Source organism: Physeter macrocephalus, chromosome 3, assembly GCF_002837175.3.
Source record: "Physeter macrocephalus isolate SW-GA chromosome 3, ASM283717v5, whole genome shotgun sequence".
Classification (NCBI taxonomy): domain Eukaryota; kingdom Metazoa; phylum Chordata; class Mammalia; order Artiodactyla; family Physeteridae; genus Physeter; species Physeter macrocephalus.
This window is the reverse complement of record NC_041216.1, coordinates 18,158,278-18,179,323: the sequence shown is the minus strand read 5'-3', so window position 1 is coordinate 18,179,323 and position 21,046 is coordinate 18,158,278. Positions and strand designations below refer to the sequence as shown.

The 21,046-nt window shown below is 36.8% G+C and overlaps 1 protein-coding gene across 15 annotated transcripts in view; it reads right to left on the bottom strand.

The window, feature by feature from the left end:
• Positions 1–21,046, bottom strand: part of EIF4G3 (eukaryotic translation initiation factor 4 gamma 3) — a 384,857-nt gene that overhangs the window by 309,432 nt on the left and 54,379 nt on the right. Inside the window, exon 1 of one of the 15 annotated variants that reach the window (XM_055083730.1) lies at positions 11,550–11,565. The exons of 12 other annotated variants lie outside the window; for them this stretch is intronic. The gene's annotated coding sequence lies outside the window, so the exon portion shown is untranslated. Of the gene's footprint in view, positions 1–11,446; positions 11,525–11,549; positions 11,566–21,046 lie in introns of those variants that run through there. 2 more of the 15 variants (XM_055083727.1, XM_024125372.3) reach the window with 2 other exon arrangements.

Here is a 21,046-nt window from a genome sequence, read left to right as displayed (position 1 = left end):
CACAACAGTGAGAGGCCCGCATACAGAAAAAAAAAAAAAAAAAAAAAAAAAAAGAATATACATATTCATGTATAACTGAATCACTGCTGTACAGCAGAAATTAACACATTGTAAATCCACTATACTTCAATAAAATAAATTTTTTTAAAAAATGATCATGAGACTAGAGTGAAGGGAGTATGTAGGGAGTGGTCATCACAGAGTTCAGAAACTCAAGCAGGAACTACGTCATCTGAAGCTGTGCAGGCCCTGGTAAACGATATGAAATCCAAGATCAACAGCAACAACAGCAGAGCTTAAACGGAGGAGGGGCATAAGATTAATAGTATTTATTAAAGACCATTCTGAATGTTTATGAAAAAATGAATTGGAGAAGGGTAGGGAAGGAAATAAGGAGACTGGTTAGGAGACTGTAGCAGCTGTCTAGGTCAGAGATGATTGTGGCCTGGAAGAGAGTAGGACAGTAGAAATAAATGGAGAAAAGGCCAAGTTTAAATAGTAAAAGCAACAGGGTTTGCTACTGCCTAAGAGTAGAGGGGTGAAGGAAAAGAATAATCAAAGAAAGGCTTACAGATGTTTTACCTTGAGCAGCTAGGTAGACAGCAATATTATTTAGCAAAACTGGGAAGGAACAGGTTGAAGTAGGTGTGAGAAGGAAATCAAGAGGTCTGAAATGCCAGTTGGAAATCCAGGAGGAGATGTAAATACACAAATTGGATAAATGAATATTTAGGTCTGGCTAAAAATCTGATCTAAAAATACAAAAATTTGAAAGTCATCAACATAAATATAGTATTTAAACCCAAGAGAAATAAAGAAGCAAAGTACCACAGCCCTGAGGGTGAGACAGAGGAGGCATCAGCAAAGGACTCTGCCCAGGTAGGAGGAAAATCAACAGATGCAGTAGTATTGGGGTACCAAAGGACCACATCATTATTCAGGGAAGTGAAGTGAATATTGCATCCATAACATTCTCTTTATACTCTAACTGCTGACACACCAGAACAAGAGTAACCAACTTGCCAGCCTTCCAGGAAGCATTGAGAATCCAGTTTTAGACCACATGGGCTGCTACACGCTAGCCAACGCCTTGCTAAAATCTCATCATCATTAAAAAAATAAAGTATGAATAAATGGAAACTATCTCCTAGAATTGAACTAATACATTCAAGGCATTTAACAGTATCTGAGATATTAACAGATATTAGCTATCATGGCGGTTATTTTAAAAACTCTCTATTTTGAAAATGGCTTAGTGTTTACAGACACAAATCTTGTTGACTAAAAGATAATCTGAGTTCTCAGGCTCCAAGGCAGAGCACTCCACAAGATAGATATACTCTTAAACGGTTTGTCAAATGTGTAAAGTTTTATTAATGAAACAAGTGATACCATTAGTGTAAGCATTATTACAGCTATACATACAAATTCTAAGAATTTTTTTAAGGAGGGGACTGATAAGTATTTTCCTACTGCAGAAGAAGGGGAACTGGATAAAACCAGAGTTAGGCTCAATTTTATTCAGCTATATACAGCTACAGTAAGTTATATGCATTTCTCAAACTTAGGTCTTACGTGTCAACGTTCACTTTGACCCCTGAAGTAGATAGATATGTAGAAAAAAGGTTAACAGCTTCCTCAATAACTAGATTACCTTGTGGGAAATGATCTGATCTCCTCAGTTTCCTCATCTATACTCTGTGGGAATGATGGGAAGATTTAACAAAACAAGGCCTGTGATGTGCTTGGCACATAATAGGCAATATCTAATTATTTCAAATAGTTCTTCCATAAAGATTATTTTCCTTTCTCGGAGTATTCAGAAGACATGGCATTTAAGATAGCTCTCCCAGATTCCTATCAATCGCTAACAGCACCAAGAACTTCCTACTGCATTCTTTAGAGCTTAGAAAAGCTAGAATGAAAGATGTGGTGAAGAAAAGGACTTTGGGAGCATCTGACAGATCCATGACATATGAAAAAAGAAGTTAAAAATTATGCAATCTGTTCCATACCTGACAAAATTCTGAAAGATACTGATTGAGTTATGCTACTTTGGATAGTGAACTTTTACACAGACATTTATTCACCTCTTCAAAGAATTTCTCGCGTCTCTGAAACTTGTTAATTCTGACGTAACTGTTCTCCCCAAGGTGAGCAGCTTATTAGATAAACTTAACCGTTCTCAGCTCAAGGTAGTTTATATGGAAGAGTGTCAGAAAGAGGAAACTGCTTTTCTTATTTACGTCTGAAAAACCCGTGTCATTAGCCAAATAAATTCACCCAACTGTCACATGCCAGAAGTCATATTACTGAAAATACGTGTTCCCACCATGCCAGCTATCAAAGAGACTTATGGGGGAAATCAATACCCTTTTACTAGCAAATTTACCTTCAAAGTCTACCACCCACTTGAAATTTTTTGAGTAATTTTCTAATTTTCTCTTTAAAAACATGATCTCACAAACATCAATGGCAATACAAAACACCAACCACCGCCACTCAGAAAATAAATAATTCTCCTTTTTCTGTAGTCATCATCTTTAATAATGTCAAAGTACGCTGGAAACATTTTTCATCACTCCATCTACTTGCAGATACATAGCCAACAAGAGCTGCAAAGCATTCTGCAACTCTGTCTCACCCTAGTCAGAGCCACCCAAGATAGCAGGTCCCTTAGCGATACCTAATGAACAAATAAAGATGACAAGTCAACTTTCAATCACAAAGCCAAAAAATGGATTATAAATAACACCAACAAGAAGAATACAAACTTTTACATCATTATAACTTACTTCCAATATTCAATAAAAATGTCCTGACAAAGGGACTTCCCTGGTGGTCGAGTGGTTAAGACGCAGCACTTCCACTGCAGAGGACACGGGTTCAATCCCTGGTCTGGGAACTAAAATCCCTCATGCTACACAGCACAGCCAAAAAAAAAAAAAAAAAAAAAAACAAAATGTCCTGACAGAGAAAAAAATCTTACAAACTTTCACAACTCTAAACATAATTTCTTAGGATGTTAGACCCATATGAAGTCACTGTTATTTTATTTGGTGACTGTGAGGTATGGCAATAACTACAGGCAATGTTTTCCTGTCTCATTCTAGATACGCCTGATTCCACTTAAGAAAGATGGAATGTTTCTTTCTTAAGAAACATTTAAGAAAGTTGTTTTCTTTCTTAAAACAGCAGCATTTCTTTTCAACATAAAATTCTGAAAGGAAAGCATGTTATAATGAAAACTATCAAACAGAAAGTTTTTCAGAAGGTTTCACATGCTTATGTAGAATGGACATAGCAAGATGACTTTCTTCCATAAATTCCGGCCCAAAGTAATTACTATGTATCCAGTGTCACATGTTTAAATTTAACAGTCATCCAAAAAATTGTTTTAAAAACAGTCACATTCTTCAAAGACGGCAGGCTTGGGGCTTCCCTGGTGGCGCAGTGGTTGGGAGTCCGCCTGCCGATGCAGGGGATGCGGGTTCGTGCTCCGGTCCGAGAAGATCCCACATGCCGCAGAGCGGCTGGGCACGTGAGCCGTGGCCGCTGGGCCTGCGCGTCAGGAACCTGTGCTCCGCGGCGGGAGGGGCCGCAGCAGTGAGAGGCCCGCGTACAGCAAAAAAAAAAAAAAAAAAAAAAAAAAAAGACGGCAGGCTTATAAAGTGATTTTTTTTGGGGGGGTGCTGAGTTGGGTCTTCGTTGCTGCACGTGGGATTTCTCTAGTTGTGGCGAGCGGGGGCTACTCTTCACTGTGGTACGCGGGCTTCTCATTGCAGTGGCTTCTCTTGTTGCAGAGCATGGGCTCTAGGCGCACGGGCTTCAGCAGTTGTGGCACGCGTGCTCTAGAGCACAGGCTCAGTAGTTGTGGCGCACGGGCTGAGGTGCTCCGCGGCATGTGGGATCTTCCCAGACCAGGGCTTGAATCCGTGTCCCCTGCATTGGCAGGTGGATTCTTAACCACTGCACCACCAGGGAAGTCCCTGATTTTTTTATTTTTATAGTGATTTGATATTTTATTTTAAAATAAATTTGAGTGGTAAAATCAGAAAGATACAAATATTCGGAAAACTGAAAAAGAACAAAAAGAGCAAAGGAGAGAATGATGTGAAATACAATACAAAACATACCAATAACCTTCTGCTCTTATCTTTCTAATGGCAATGTTCCCAAATCAAATGAGTTCCTTTGTTATGACATGCATTTGATGATAAGTATTAAATAAACCTAAATCCAAGAAGAGTATCCAAATACTGTGTGTTAGAATTTAAGGTTAACTTTCTTTATCCACGAGTAGCAAACCTTAGCATAAGAGATCAAAGGATACTTAATAAAAAGTAACTTCTAGTTGGTTCTAGTAAATTTTGGTTTTCAAGCATGGTTAGGTATATAGAAATTCTAACCTTGCATAATGCTTCAAATCAAACAATGCCACTTTATGAATATTTAATTCACAAAAGCTGCTACTATTCTGTCCCACTGTTCCATATCTCTCTCAGTATCCCCACCATTTACATCACGGTTCCAGACCAATACAATTCCAAGCCAAGCTCAAGTAGAGTCAGCCTCCCGCTAAGCTTGATGACTGAATCAATTAAGGATTCTACATGTTTTCTAGCTCTACTAATTAAATGTAAACAGAAATCTTATGAAAACAGCAATCTAGATGCTCAGAATTTACTGTAACTATTTAACTAACAATGTTACATATGGTTTCTCCATCTATTAAAAAAAACAATAAAGTTGCATATAATTCTAAATACATGATAGGCCTCAAAAAATGTTAATTATATAAAGGTAAAAGTTGAAATTCAGCTTGTCCTAGCTTACATAACTCAGAAACCATAAAATCAGAGGTAAATCTATAACCTGGCTCACCATTAAAATTTATTCCTGTTATATTTTTTAAGGACTAGGAACAATTTCTTCTATTGCTTAGTTCCTAGAAATATTTAATAAATTTGATGGCTTTGCAAATTTTAAATGTTTGTAAATCTTTATTACATGATTGCATACACACAAAACATCTCTGAAAGAACACATAAGAAACTGACAACAGTGGCTGCCTCTGAGAAAGACAACTAGGACACTGAGGGTGGGAAATTTTGTTTTCACTGTATATCGCCTTTCGTCCTGTTTGAATTTTTTATCATTTGCAAATATTGTTTTTTAACACACAATTTAAAAACAGGTAAGTTAAAAGATGCTTACCACAGGCTTGATGAACATAAAAGTTAACAGAAACATTATAGTTTTCACTTTTATAAACAGGTATAAAGTGTCTACTCTGAGAACTGTAAATATGCTTTGCCCCAAATATAACATTTCATCATAATAGTTATTACTCAACTTAACCGGAAGGAGGAAGAAGTGGACTCAAGATAGTAAGACTGGGGCTTCCCTGGTGGCGCAGCGGTTAAGAATCCCCCTACCAATTCAGGGGACACAGGTTCGATCCCTGGTCCGGGAAGATCCCACATGCTGCGGAGCAACTAAGCCCGTGTGCCACAACTACTGAGCCTGCACTCTAGAGCCCACAAGCCACAACTACTGAGCCCGCATGCCACAACTGCTGATGCCCGCGCGCCTAGAGCCCATACTCCACAACAAGAGAAGCCACCACAATGAGAAGCTCACGCACCACAACAAAGAGTAGCCCCCACTTACCGCAACTATAGAAAGCCCGCGTGAAGCAAAAAAGACCCAACGCAGCCAGAAAATAAATAAATTTTTTAAAAAGATAGTAAGACTATGCAAAAGTGACAAATTACTATTTTGCTGTTGTTGTTGTTTTGCGGTACGCGGGGCTCTCACTGTTGTCGCCTCTCCCGTGGCGGAGCACAGGCTCCGGACGTGCAGGCTCAGCGGCCATGGCTCACGGGCCCAGCCGCTCCGCGGCATGTGGGATCTTCCCGAACCAGGGCACGAACCCGTGTCCCCTGAATCGGCAGGCGGACTCTCAACCACTGCGCCACCAGGGAAGCCCCAACAAATTACTTTTTAATTCAAATTTAAGTAACTCCTATCTATATAACATAAAAAGAAACATTCCTTTTAGAACTGATGCCGTGGAAATCAGTAGTTGCTAAGTTTCTTATCATATATAAATAAAATAAGATAGGTTTGAATATGTATTTATATAGAGTCTCGTCACACCTGCATTTAACTTACACAAAAGTAACCAGGCCACAAGGAAGATAGAGGGGAAGAGAGATGCAGGGAAATGTGAACAGTGCTGACTCTTGCCATTCCACTCAAGGAGCAGATGCTCCAGAGTCAGCATGAGACTTGAGATCTAAACCAACTAGTTTCCTTGGTTCTCAAGGTCCTAAGTGTTACTCTAATGTTGAGTATGTAATTGTTATATAATCTGGACTCTTTAACAGTGAATTATCCTGTGCTCAAACAGGTAAGAAATACAACCTGGAAGAAAATTTTACTGTGCTGAATTTATTGAGACACAGTATGGTGATATCTGACATGATTCCTTTAAAACAGATTTTTAAAAGTCATTTGACTATGTATGCAGCCACCACCATCCCACCACCACTGGTACACCACTGTGTACAAAACATCCCAATCACTCCCTCCGATTACTCAGTTTCCAACTGTTACAGCAACATATCAATTATATTCTTAGTAGTAATCTCTGCAGAGACGCACATAATTATTCTATCCCAAAGTCAATCTGTTACATATCAATAAATTCTACTGCATTAAGCATTTTTTTATTCAAGAAAAAAATTCTACTGACTAAAATGGGTCGGGGAATTCCCTGGTGGTCCAGTGTTTAGGACTCTGCGCTTTCACTGCCGTGGCCCCAGGTTCAATCCCTGGTCGGGGAACTAAGATCTCGCAAGCCGTGTGGCATGGCACAAGAAAATAAAGTAAAATGGGTCGATCTATACTACCTCTACTTCGATGCAGCAGCAGTCCAATTATTAACTAATGCGCAGGCTAACTGCTGGTATACAATTTTAGCCTATAAATTCATTCAATTTCCTCTCTGTACTACTTTTGTAATTTTTCTAGATGCCATCCTCAACCTCCCCTTTCCCAAAGCCATGGCTACCACTTCAATTCAGATCTTCACTTTCTAGTTGCAGTAGCTGCCTAGGTTTCCTGAGGAGAGTCTCTTTCTCTTAAATTCATACAGTATAGTATCAGATCAATCTTCCTGGACAATACTGTGGTCATCAATGAACAGTAAATGGCTCCCCAATTGTTTTTTTACCTCCAAGTCCAAATTCTGTAATTTGATTACCACTGCTACCTAGGAGCTCTCCTATATAATTTTTATTTCCCATTCCCTAAAATAAAACCTCTCCTAAATAACAAATGTTAGGCTCTTTGCTGACTGTTTGATCTTGCAACTCCCAATGCCTGAATGCGTTCCCTTTTTTCCTCCACTAATCTAAACCCTTTCAACTCCCAACTACTACCTGGATTAAATTCCAGGCTTCCCTACTTTGTAATAAGAGATCATATGTTGCTTCCTCTCACTTAGCCTCAGTTATCCTATTTATTAGTTGTAAAAGGAGACAAGAAATAATACCTTCAAGAACTATTGTAAGGATTAAATAAATAATCCTTATAAAGAATTTAGTACATAGTAGGTGTTTAATAAATGATATCTTATATGAGAGAACACTTCAGACACTTTCTCATTATTCCTTATGTTAACATCCTTTCTCCAACTAGACAAAAGACATCTTTATAAGAATCCCTGATGGAGTAATTCACACAAGCAAATTAGTCCCAAAGCTAATTAGAATCCAGTGCTGTTTGCTTCTCTTTTTGTCTTGAGAAAGGCTTTTAGGGTAGGGATTACCCTGCCTTTTAAAAATAAGTCTTGGTCCAAATGACCAAAAGGATCACTTTCTCACATGAAGACTGGAAAAAAGGATGTGGCACTCAAGTCAGCCCAAGCATCTTCCAAGAGTACAGATATTACTTCAAACATCAAATCAATGTACCTAAATACTAAATCAAAGTTCCTAAATCCTAAATACCTTGCCTCTCTTCCAGCCAGCCCAACTGCGGTCACCACAGATCACCGTCAAGAGAGGCACCAACAACACAGAGGACCCAGGTTAAAGAGAGAAAGACTCCGTAGGTATGCAGAGAAAAGGATATAGCGGAAGGAAGGAAGGAAGGGAGGGAGGGAGGGAGGGAGGGCAAGAGAGAGAGAGAGAAAGAATGGGAGGGAGGGAGGGAGAGAGAGACAGAAAAAAGAAAAGAAAAGGAAAGAAAATAAAAAACAGAAAACAAAGAACTGGACAAAGAAATAAGGCTGATTCCCCCATTTTTCCCTACCCACTCATGTTGCTTGGGAGCAAGCAGATTAAGAATGGAAAGTGAACAAGCACTTGGAAAAATAAGACCTGACTTTGAATCTTGATTTCTCTACTTCTTAACTTAAGAAAGTCACTTCACCTCTCCAAACCTCAGTTTTCTCATAAATGATAACAGCTGTTTCACAGAATTATTATTATGAAGATAAAGTAGGATGTACCTAAAATGTGGCAGACACTCAACTGATACTGTTTCTGTCCCCTATGTCTTTGACTTCCATGCTATACTTAGAAAAGAAAAAGGAAACAAGAGGAAGAAAAACTTAATGAAAGAGCGAAGAGATGAAAGAATATTTAAGATATTATATAAGTAAATACCATCTTAGATACAACTGTTAATACTGACTGACATTAAATCTAACAGAGAACCTTCCCTGGTGGTCCAGCAGCTAAGACTCCGTGCTCCCAATGCAGGGGACACGGGTTTGATCCCTGGGCAGGGAACTAGATCCCACATGCCGCAACTAAAGACCCGGATCAGCCAAATAAATAAATAAATATTAAAAAAAAAAAAAACTAACAGAAAAGCAGGCCATTTTGACAAACATTTTATGTGATTAAGAATGTGAACTCTGATGTCAAGATGCCAGATTCAAATCCTAGCTCCACCACTTACTAGTTGTGCGCTCTTGGGCAAGTTACTTAAGCTTTCTGAGACTCAATTTTCTTATGTGCAAACGGAATAACAGTACTTATACTTCATAGGATTCTGGTGAAAATAAAATAATACATAGGTGTTTGATATAATTGCACTATAGCAGCTAAATTATTAGTAAATTATAACAGTTTATTTCTCCTTTAAAATAATCATCTCATTAAAATAACAAGAACAAATAAATGATAGCTTTAATTGTTGAGATGATAAAATTTGGGTTTCTAAACTTTATGGTCTCAGAACTCTTTTACACTTAAAAATTATTGAGGAACCTAAAGAGCTTTTGCTTAAATGGATTATATCTAAGTATGTTTACCACATCAGAAATTAAAACTAAGAAAAATTTTGAATATCTACTAAGTTATTTTCAGATAGCAATAATAAACCAGTTATATGTAAACGTAAGTAAAAATTTTATTTTAAAAAATAGCCATAAAATTTTTTCTTTTAATTTAGGGAGAAGAGTGGCACTGTTTTACATTTTTGCAAATCTCTTTAATGTCTAGTTTAATAGAAGATCAGCTAAAATCTTAATACGTGCTCTGCATTCAATCTGTTGCAACATGTTATTTTGAAGTCTGTGAAGAAAAGCTGGTCTCACACAGATGTGTGGTTGGAAAAGGGAGAAGTATGTTAATAGCCTTTCTTGATAATTGTGCATATTCTTTTTTGTTATTACACCAAAACTTGACAAGTGGTAGTTTTTAAAGCTTATATAAAATCTGGAATCTAAAAACCATGTTAATTAACTTTTCATACACAGTTATATTAAAATTAGTTGTTCCAGATCGCTTTTTAAATGGATCTTTCACCTATGCATGATTTTGTAATATCATGCACTGATCATCTGTAAATATTGGCACATTAACTTATGCAGTTTCCAGATATTGACACATTTCATTGCACAGTATTAAAAATCAAATCTGTTCAATAAATAAATAAAAATGAAATCTGTTAATATCATCATTGATCTCAGCAGAAAAGTCTATTAAATACTGGGAAGCTGTCAAACTCACGGTGGCAGATACAAGTCCAATATTCTAACTTTCACTTGAAACCTCTAATTTTATCATTGGTAACAGCTTTCCTCAAAGAGGCAGGCGCAGTGGTTTACTTTTGAAAACATGTCTGCTAAATATGCAAGTCTGAATAACTATAGTTCACCATTCTTTCAAATAAAAATGGTTACATGAAAAAAACCAGTTAGTTCTGCCTGCAACTCACTCACACAAGTGGTTTTCATTAAAGCCGATATTGGACAACTATGCAACAGAAGTACTCTATGCATACCTCCCATTCCATCACACAGCATATTTTAAAATGTACACTCAAAGGTAAAGATTTAATAAAATGAATAAGTTTTACTGTTTCATCAACGATATTAAGTGAAACTGGAGGTTTTTTTTTTTTTTGGCGAATGCATGTTGGTGAAAATAACAATCATTACTAGTTCAGCTGGTACTTCTGCATTGATTCATGCTATGGCGCCAGCAGTTTAACCCACACCATTGATTGGGCACCATCAGTGAATATGTCAATAAAATGAAAAAGGCAAGAAATATCTTAGAACAATTATTACAACAGTTCTGACCTCTACCTCTGCATAGTTAAGTTACCCTAAGAAAATCATACTCTCACAGCGCTCCCTGATGGCAGGAACAGAATTTCAACACTACTAACATCCAGAATAAAATTCCTAGAGCAGAGTAATCTAGGTAAGCAAGCCAGAAGCAGAGCTCCAAGTAAGTAAGGGCACCAGAGAACCCTATAAATGTAGTTATGCTAAATTAATACAAAAATGGTCATGAAAAAATTCCAAAGGGCTTTTCATTCGCACAGAGAACTCATTAATGTTCTTTCAGAAAAAAAGAACAAACTGGTATGTATGCTGGAGTATACATATCCTGTTAGCCCATATTTAGTAAAATCTTAAAATAAATGTAGCAATGGCAGCTTTCTCTACTGTGTCCCCACTGCCTCAACCCATGGTCAAGTCATTTTCCTTCTCCACCTCACCCTTAGGATCTCACACTCTAGACCCTTCCAAAATGACCCTCACTCATCAATGTAGTTCAACCACTAGAAAAACAAAGGCTCCTTTTGTTCCTCCTTTCTCCCAACCCTCTTCTCCTTTTCTCTAGCTTCAGGTGTAGGTAGCTAAGCACCTCAGCTCGTGAATATCTGTCTGGAATGGGTACAGCAACAGAGACGAACAGTGCCAGTGGCAACAATTCAGTCTAAGAGCTCTGGGTTGAATCAAACACATCCCACACAAGCCCTTTAATCTATAAACTAGAGCCAATGATTCCAGCCAACACCTAGGTTTCCAAGAACTTGAATATACCTCAACCTGAAGCCCAGAATTTTAAATGAAACAGATCAAATTTAGACCGTCAAAGAGATTTCTTATAACAACTCTAAAAACACTGACCTCAGTGACCGCAGTTTATTCACATCAGTGATCTCGAATACAAATCTGATTTTAGCATTCCAATTCTTCCACTTACTACCTGTGTGATTTCTGGGGCAGTTACCTTTAACATCTGTAAGCACAGGGGTCTCCACCTGAAAAATGAGGACAATAATAGTACCTACTTCACAGAGTTGAAACATAGTTTATTTAGGGTATTTAACCCAGTGCCAGATATACAGTAGGCATGTAATAAACCACTGCTAATATCAAGACCTCTAAGAGCAATTTCTCTTTCTAGTGTAAAGGTCAAAATGAAGTACTAATAGCAGCTGAACCGATGACAATATCGCAGAAATTTTACTCAGATTTCAACCACATATATATATATACCAGCTTATATGACATAACTATGAATACATTTTCACCATTGTTGAATATAATAGTCCCTTCTTAGAATGTGACAACCTAGCTTTAGCATCTAAAAATTTAGTACATATACTTGTTTAATACTGAGGTTATTAAATATAATTTAAATTGGTCACAAACACTTTCAAGCAGTTACTGTGTTGTGTCTAAGGGTAATGAACTGTGGCACTCATTAGGTTTACCTTAACAAATGACTTGTCTAGGAAAAAAAGTTGTGACAGATGAGGAAATGAAAAATCATAAACTTTAACAAGACACAGATTAAGACTTCTAGGGTTCAACAAAATCCTCTAAAATCTCTCAAGAATACAAATACAATAAAGCTGGGGGTATATGCACTACTGTTTGTTACATTATTCTCTATAATTTTCTATATGCAAAAAATATTCATTAAAAGATGAATCACGTGTAAAAAACAGAGAGCTCTTGAGTAAATTAAAATAAAATTGAATAAAAAATAAAATTGTAAAATATAGTCCAGCCCTATCTGATAAAGGTTACATATCCAAATGTAACATGTTTTTAAAAATAACTTTTGCTTATTTCATCTTGATGGTTTACTTCTATATAAGCAAAATGTAGGACAAAAACACTATTAACTTGTGCCTGTTAACTGAGGCAAAGGACATTCTTTAAATAATCTACATAACTGTCTAAATTCTCCACTTCATATTATCTAATAAACCATAAAAACATTAAATAATTTAAAAACCATCTGACCCTGGTTAAAAAGATTTTCATCTATACTTCATAAATGAATATCAAGCACCAACAATAAGTTAGATGCGATATAGCCATACAAAAAGGAAATAAAGTTCATTTTTACTTTTTAAATGACAGAATAATTTCAATAAGATCAAGTCTCGCACCATGGCACTTAGCTGTAACAGGGAACTCTTTTATCAAAAAACCACAAGAGGAAATTAAGCTCTGCTTTTCTTTGCATTTTTCATTAAGAGAAAGTGGATTTTTCTTTTGGAAGTATTTATTTGTAAGTAAGGAGGTAAAATTCTAAAAATGACACTGTTGCTGTTGCCAAGTATGAGCAATGAGACTGGGGGTGGTGAAAGAGAAAAGGCTACTACTGCAAGTCCTAACAAAGGCCCAGCACACCGGCCATGGCTAAGCCTGAGTATGAAAGCACTCTTTGTCTTTCTGGTCAATGCAGGGCCATTGAATGTCCCAGTATATAGTAAAGAAAAAAAAAAAAAGGCAGGAGAACAGGGAGGATGGGGAGTTCTGCCACTTCAGGGGATATCTCCTCAGCTGCCTGGCTACAGTAAGGATCAAGAGTGCAAGGACACAGAAAAGCTTTCCAAGCATGTAGCTACCCAGTCTTTTGTCTATTAACACAAGCCAGCAAACAAGACTCATGCGCCCTGCTTCCATTACAACTCACCTTACCATTAAACAAAATTTCTAAAACACATTGACCCTTTCAATCCAGTTCATTCAGAAAACTACAGGGGAAATAAAGTCATTTGGCTTCCAATTTAGACTTCAGTAAGGATAATCCTCTTGCTTGAAGAGACATCAGAAAAGTTTAAATTAATCTTATTTTGTTGTTCAAATGTTTTTCATAGGCCAAGTAACCAAAGGAGGTTCCCTAATGAAGGCAGCAGTTCAATGTTTAACACAGGTTCACAAAAGAGACGTCACATTTCAGCACACTATACTTGCTTTGAAAATAGCAAGCCCTCAGGGTGTGGATCATAACCATTTTCCTCAGTGCCATAACTTAATGAACTGAAGGAAAGTTAGTGAAAGAAGCTGTCATAGTTTAATTAAATTTGATTGATAACCCATTGTATAATTATCCATGAAGCTACAGTTGGCATAAGACACCATTTCCTTTAAGGTTCTAAACAAAGAAAAGGCTCATTCTCTAGAATTAAGCATTAAGATTAAAAATAGAAATGTTAATTTGTTTAAAAAATACACACATACACACACACATACCCACCCCACACACACACAGAAAGTTAATATGTCCTCATTACTGTAAATTTTCATTTCAAAATCCCACTCCATGACTAAGATTTTATATATGCATATGGCTGACTTTATGCAGCACTACATTAGAATTCACTCATGAGATAAATCAGACTGCAAATGCACTTAAACAATTAAAGTTGACTCTGAGGTTATGTAGATTTTGGTTAACTAGAAATTTTGCTTGTAAAATACTTTAAGAATTACTGAATTATATCTTTTGAGTTGAAATGGTTATGAAATTATAAAATCAGAGATTTCAAAGAGTCATGGGAGATAATCTTACAAAAATGAATGTCTAACTAAATGAAGAGAAAAAGACTCAGAAATTAAGCAATGTGCTGAAGATCAAGAGAAAAAGACTCAGAAATTAAGCAATGTGCTGAAGTTCACACAACTAAATTTCCTTTATAATGAGAGTAGAAAATGAAAAGGCAAATTTGTGTAAGTTTACAACCTCAGTTTTACTGGGTTATGATCTGCAAATGAATAAATTGTCTACTGTTTCCAAAGGACCTCTAAACAATTTTCTGGAAACCATACTGACTTTTGCAATAAAATAGTATTTTAGTGAGAATAAAGGGATATAATAAAAACAAAGAACAGCAGCTAAATTTATTTGGTAAATAAAAGGAAGAAGTAAGTATTACATACTTTGAAAATAAGACAAAGAAAACTATAGCTGCATTTACAGTCTACAGATCTGTGGTTGCCTGTGCTATTAACTATAACGAGTTTTAAGATCACATAATCACTATTTAAAAAAATATCAAATGGTAAAAAGGATACGAAACAGATAGTACTAGCACAGAAGGATGTAAGATAGAAAATACCTTCCGTCATCCAATATTTTTCTCCTAAAGGTAACCACTGTCAAGTTTCTTATGCATCTTTCCAGAAATTTTCTAAACAAATACATACATTACCATTTTTAACTCTTAAAAATTGTTTCTAAAATTAATCATTATGATTGTTCTAAAATTATCTAAGATGTCAGGGAATTCCCTAGCTGTCCAGTGGTTAGGACATGGCGCTTTCATTGCCGGGACCCTGGGTTCAATCCCAGGTCAGGAAACTAAGATCCCACAAGTCGCATAGCACAGCTCCCCAAAATGTCAGATCACTATAGGTTTAAGAAAGAAGAGTAAAATTTCTAAATATGGGTCATTTACATTATGAAAACATAATGATGAAGATTGTTAAAGTTATAAAACAGACAAAACAAATGTATGAAGTGTAAGCAGAACTATTTGATCTAATATTCTGTCTGTTAAGACCATTTTTAACACTTAATTTCACACAATGGAGCCAATTAAAATATACATACTAGATAAATGACACTGTCACTTGACAAGTTACATCGTCTATTAATCTTCACAGTCATTTCTCAATGTATTCCATCTTCATTTCCCCCATTTCTTTTCCATTACATCTTATTAAACCTGTGACAATCCAGTAATCACTCCTTTAAAATTAAATTAGGTCAAATCATAAACTAACAACAGCACTCCGAGTTCTGATGAAAAAATTCAAAGAACAAAAATCTAATATACTATACATGAAGTCTTCAGTAAATATGTCCTAATAGATCTGAAATTCAAGATGCCAGTTTCTAATATGTATATTACAACTGATGGAGGCGTACTATGCTAATGAATATGAATCTCAGCAACTCACCATACCCAACACACATCTCAGTACAAGAGCAATAGTATCAAAAAAAAAAAAAAAAAAAAAGAGCAATAGTATCAACTTTAAAATCAGACTTGAGCTAGAATCCCATATCTACCACCAAGCTTAGTTTTCTATCATGTAAAATGGTATTCTTAACAAGTCTGGCACCTAGTAAACATTCAACAAATGGGAGCAATTATTATTACTAGTAGTAGTAGTAGCATTTAAAGAAGACCTTTCATACCTTATAATAAATGCAAATGCTTCCTATATAGTAATATTTCACAAACAAAATTACTGACAAAGCAGAGTTCCTAGCATAATTGAAAAATGTACATATACATATAAATATACATTCCATTTCCTCAGTTTATGAATGCACACACATGCTATGATACAGTTAAACTTCAAGAAATGTGAGAACTTAGCTTTGGACCCAATATCTGACATAAATGATCAAAAATACCAACTGAGCACACTTTCAATTTTCCATTGGGCCTTGTAAAACAACTTTTACCCCAACCCAACAAGTTAGTAGGGGAAACTTTTAGCTTCTTTTACAATGGGTCCCAACTTTAACACACATGTACATTAGCCATTTCATTGTTTTCCAACCTTTACGCTGTCACTATGAAGAGCAATCGTGAGACACAAAGGTTTTGATGAAAGCAATTTGTGAGCAGCGGTTCCTTTCCTCACTGCTCATATACCAAAATTCTTTGATTCTGAATGCAGTTAGCACTTACCATGCTTCAACTTGCTGTCTTTACAATGACTCACAAATCTGTAACTTAAGGTCAGATTGTTCTAAGTGATAAAATGTCTTACTGTCTGCTAATCATGTCCTCCTGAAATGTCCCACATGCAAACATGGCCATTTTCTATCACAACTCTACTATTTACCCCTAAAGCACTTCCCTCCTCCGGTTACTCACTGTTTATAGCACTGTCACCTGTCCAGAAGCCCAATGAAGCAGCAGCGATCAATCTTAACTTCAACTCCCTTACTCTATACATCATCTATGCTTCACATCCACATAGAAAATGGGAAAGATCCACTACTATGCCTTAAATTATGACACTTAATTAAGCTTCTTGAATTGTTGTCAATTTTGTCAACTAAACCACTGCTTCAAAATATACTACCTAAGAAAGATAAGTGGCCACTGATTCTTTTATGATCGTCATAAGCATATTACCAAAACTTGTAAAATAGGAAAGTTTTAAACTACCCACGATTCTATCTCCCTACACCACTCCTAGCACTTCTATCTATATTTTCTTACAGTCCTTTCTCCTATGTATGCATTTTCTTAGGAAGTTAGTATAGTGTACAATACAATGACTACTCATCAAATCATCTATTTTCCTAGTACAACCGTCCCTCAGTATCCCTGACAGATTGGTTCCAGGACCTCCTACAGATACCAAAATCCATAGATGCTCAAGTCTTTTGTATAAAATGGTATAGTATTCGCACCCTCCAATATACTTTAAATCATCTACAGACTGCTTATAATACCAAATACAATGGAATTGCTAGTAAAGAGCTGTAAATACAATGTAAATGCTATGTAAACGGTTGCCAGTGTCGGTGCAAATTCAAGTTTTGCTTCTGGAACTTTGTGGAATTGTTTTTTCCCGAATATTTTCCAACTGCCTTTGGTTCAATCAGCAGACATGGAAGCCACAGATATGAAGGATCAACTGTATTCATTATTACATTTCACAAATAACTTCATTATAAATATATATGCTTTGTTGAAATTATTTTAAATACAAGACTATCAAGAAATTAAAAATCATTCAACCACAAGCCAGTGACAATCACCACTAATAATTTAGTATACTTCCTTCCAGTCCTAAGAATTAACTGTTTGATTTCAATTCTGTATTGCTAATGAAACTCTGATAGAATACGGAATTTTCCTAATAATGACCTGAACCAACTTTGGCCCTAGTCAGGTTATTAGTCCAAAATACCATGCTGACTTTCAAAAGTCTTTGCTCATCATTTGTACATCTTCAAGACTGCAATCCCTAGCATGCAGCAGTCCAGGAATAACTTCCTAAAGGCAAAGAGCATCACTGAAAGCCTATCAAATTGAAAGAAAATTAATTTCTACCAAACCAGAAGAATAACTCTAATCATCCTTTCATACAAACGATATACAAGTCTTGGCAAAGATTAGAACTCTCTCTAAAAAAAAAAGATACAAAAATCATACAGAATTATTTTGTTTCTCAAGGGAACATGTGTAGCTAGAAGACAAAAGTGAAACTTCAAAGTTTGAAAAACTGATGAGATGAATTCTAAAACACAACTCTAAGACTAAGGTCAAAATAACACGAGACATATTCCTCTTTATTATTGCTTCCTTCTTGTTGGTGTGTACTCTAACTGTGACCCTAATGTAAAAAGAAAAATGTTACCCCTTTCACAGATCATGACCTGATCCTTCAAGTCTGCTATGGAGCCCAGGAAAAAGTCACCACAGGTTATCCACATCTCGGCTCCAAAACACCTCCAGACCAGCTATGACCTGCCCACTCCACTATTTGCTGTCAACTTTCCTAGTTCTTTGACACTACCTCCTCCCACCTCCATTTTGGCCCTATATCTTCAATCCTCTTTGTCAATCCCATTTAAATGACAACACCATTGGAATCACCACCCCAGCTTACCCTATCTGAACTTCAGTCCCATCCATCACACCATCAGAAAAGAGGACACAAGCCGAATTTTGGGTTCTGTGGGTCAAAACCCACTACTCATCTGGTTTTCCCCCACCACGGAATGAGAAAACAGATAAAATAAGACATTCCTTAGCGTACAGAATACTCAAATGCAATGCAGAGATACAGAGAAGAGCATAAATACTTCAGTTCTGTTAAGATTTATTCACTCACTCATATATTCAACAAATATTTATTAAGAGCCTACTTCATTCCAGACATCAATTTTTAGTAATAGGAGATACAGTGATTAACAACACAAAGTTCCCACCCTCTTGGAGCTTATATATAACCAGTTAACAATATGTCATCATATCAGGAAATGACACCTTCATCCTGTGGCTTTAATCATCATATATCTAAATACTAAACAAGTTAAAAATTATAAAACAAAAGCTTAAAAAAAAAGAAGGTGCAGATGTTTTTGTTAAATGATGTGAACAGAGTCACAAAGTAGTCTGCAAGCAAAATATTCACACTTATTACATTCTGGAAAAAAAAATATATATATGTTTTTCCATTTAGAGGTTATCAAATCACAATCTCATGTTGAAACGTGATACACATCTATTCTAAATGTTAGCAAAAGTGACCACAAAGTAATCTGCAAGGACTTAACAGTACAGATTATGGGCAATGCATATACTAGGCAACTAGGGTACAATAGGGCAAAAAGTAATCATTAAATGCCCATCAGTGCAAGGCATTATACTACAGAACACAGACATCCTCAGAGAGCTTACAATTTGGCTAAGTAAGATATGTGTATAACAAATAACCATTCAAGAAATTTTTTGAGGAATGCCAATCAGTGATGTCAATGACTTTGTAGGAATTCAGAAAACAAAGAAATATTTGTGGACTGAGATGATCAGGAACCATTCTACAAGAAATAAAAGGACTGAAATGGATTGCAGAGGAAGATTAAGACTGAGAAGTAAAAGACCAAGTGGCATTCTAAGTAAGGGAAACAAGAATGTACCTGGAATTGTCTACATTCTAAGTAAGGGAAACAAGAATGTACCAGGAATAGTCTACACATTGTGACCAGAATGGGTAGTGCAAGTACACAGGAGACCTACACAAGATTAGAAAGTCATGTGATGTCAGAGCTAGAAAGGACTCCAATTCTACCACGTCCTTCCACGGATGAGAAAAGTAAGACTCAGGAGAGTCACCAAATAAGGCCACAAAGTAAGTCGATAGCAAAACCAAGATTATAAACCAGGTTTTGCTAATGCTTATGACTGAACACTATCTCCTTATTGAGTCTGAGTTACTTGCAGAATGTTCCAAGAGAAAATATGCAGCAGGCAATCAGGCAAAGGTCCAGAAGAAGAAATAGTATAGATCTGTTGTCATCTTAGGATAAGGTTTAAAGTTATAGGAGCAGATGATATCCCAAAGAAGTATATGGAAGAAAACGAGAGCCAAAGACCAAATCTGAGAAACAATATAGGGGATCAAGCTCTGTTCCCCCTACATTCCTGTCTTAGCCCACAGAATGGATACTGCTGCCATTTTCCACATTACTGGATCTGAAATTGTATCACTGTGCATATGCAAGTTATTTTTGTTTCCTCTCCTCCAAGCAGTAAGCCCTGCAAGACAAGCCCTGTCCTAGACTGAAAGTGTCCCAAGTTCTGCTGATGACTCTTAACTCTGTTCAACCCAAAGAAGGTAGAAGGCATGAAGAAGCAGCATGTGTTGGAATCTGAGGGAACTCATGTAATCATACTCCTACCCCTTCAAAGTTCTAAGCAGGAGAGAAAGAGATGTCAGAAAATAATTAAAATGTCAGCTTTACTACTGATAAAAGCTAGACCAGAGAATTCAGCTTATGCCCAAGAACAAAATGGGCTTCCTACTCCATCTGACCTAAGACCTTGGGACATGTACGGGTGGACAGCTGGGTCAGTAGAACAGACATTTACCTACCCAGCTAACCAGCAGAATACAGAGTGTGCAAGAGAAGGACCACTGATGTCAAAGGACCTTCAAATAATTAACCCTGTTCTCACCTGAGGCTGAAGAGAAGCACAGAAGGCTTCTTACCAACAGAACCAAAAATATACTCCTTCCGGTTCTAAGAATTGTCTTGATAAGGGAATTAATTTGATGTCTACTGATTTCAATCAAGGTACTGGTTCTCAACCTTAGCTACAAATTAGAAACAGCTGTAGAGCTTTCAAAACTCCCAATGCTTAGGCCGCACTCTAGAACTAAATCAGAACTAAATCTAAAAGTGATATTCAGGTTTTAAACTCCTTCCAAGTAATTCCAATGCACAGCCAAGGTTAAGAACAACTAAAGTAAAACAACAGGAGAAGCCAAATGGTACAGAGTAAGGTATCTGAATGAGTGATGAGGAACTTGGAAAACAATAAGTAGAAACCAATCTTTTAGCAATTTTGTAGTTAAAAAAGCAAAGCAAAACAAAAACACTGAAACAAACATACTTGGCCAAAATGCCATTCAAGTAGCAGCAGCTTGAGAAAGGTATTTTAGTGTAGAGAAGTTCTGAATATGTTATGGGCACAGGGGAAGGATTCAGCAGCAGTCAAGAATTTGCACATAGGGCTTCCCTGGTGGCGCAGTGGTTGAGAGTCCACCTGCCAATGCAGGGGACACAGGCTCGTGCCCCGGTCTGGGAAGATCCCACATGCCGCGGAGCGGCTAGGCCCGTGAGCCATGGCCGCTGAGCCTGCGCATCCAGAGCCTGTGCTTAGCAACGAGAGAGGCCACAACAGTGAGAGGCCCGCGTACTGCCAAAAAAAAAAAAAAAAAAAA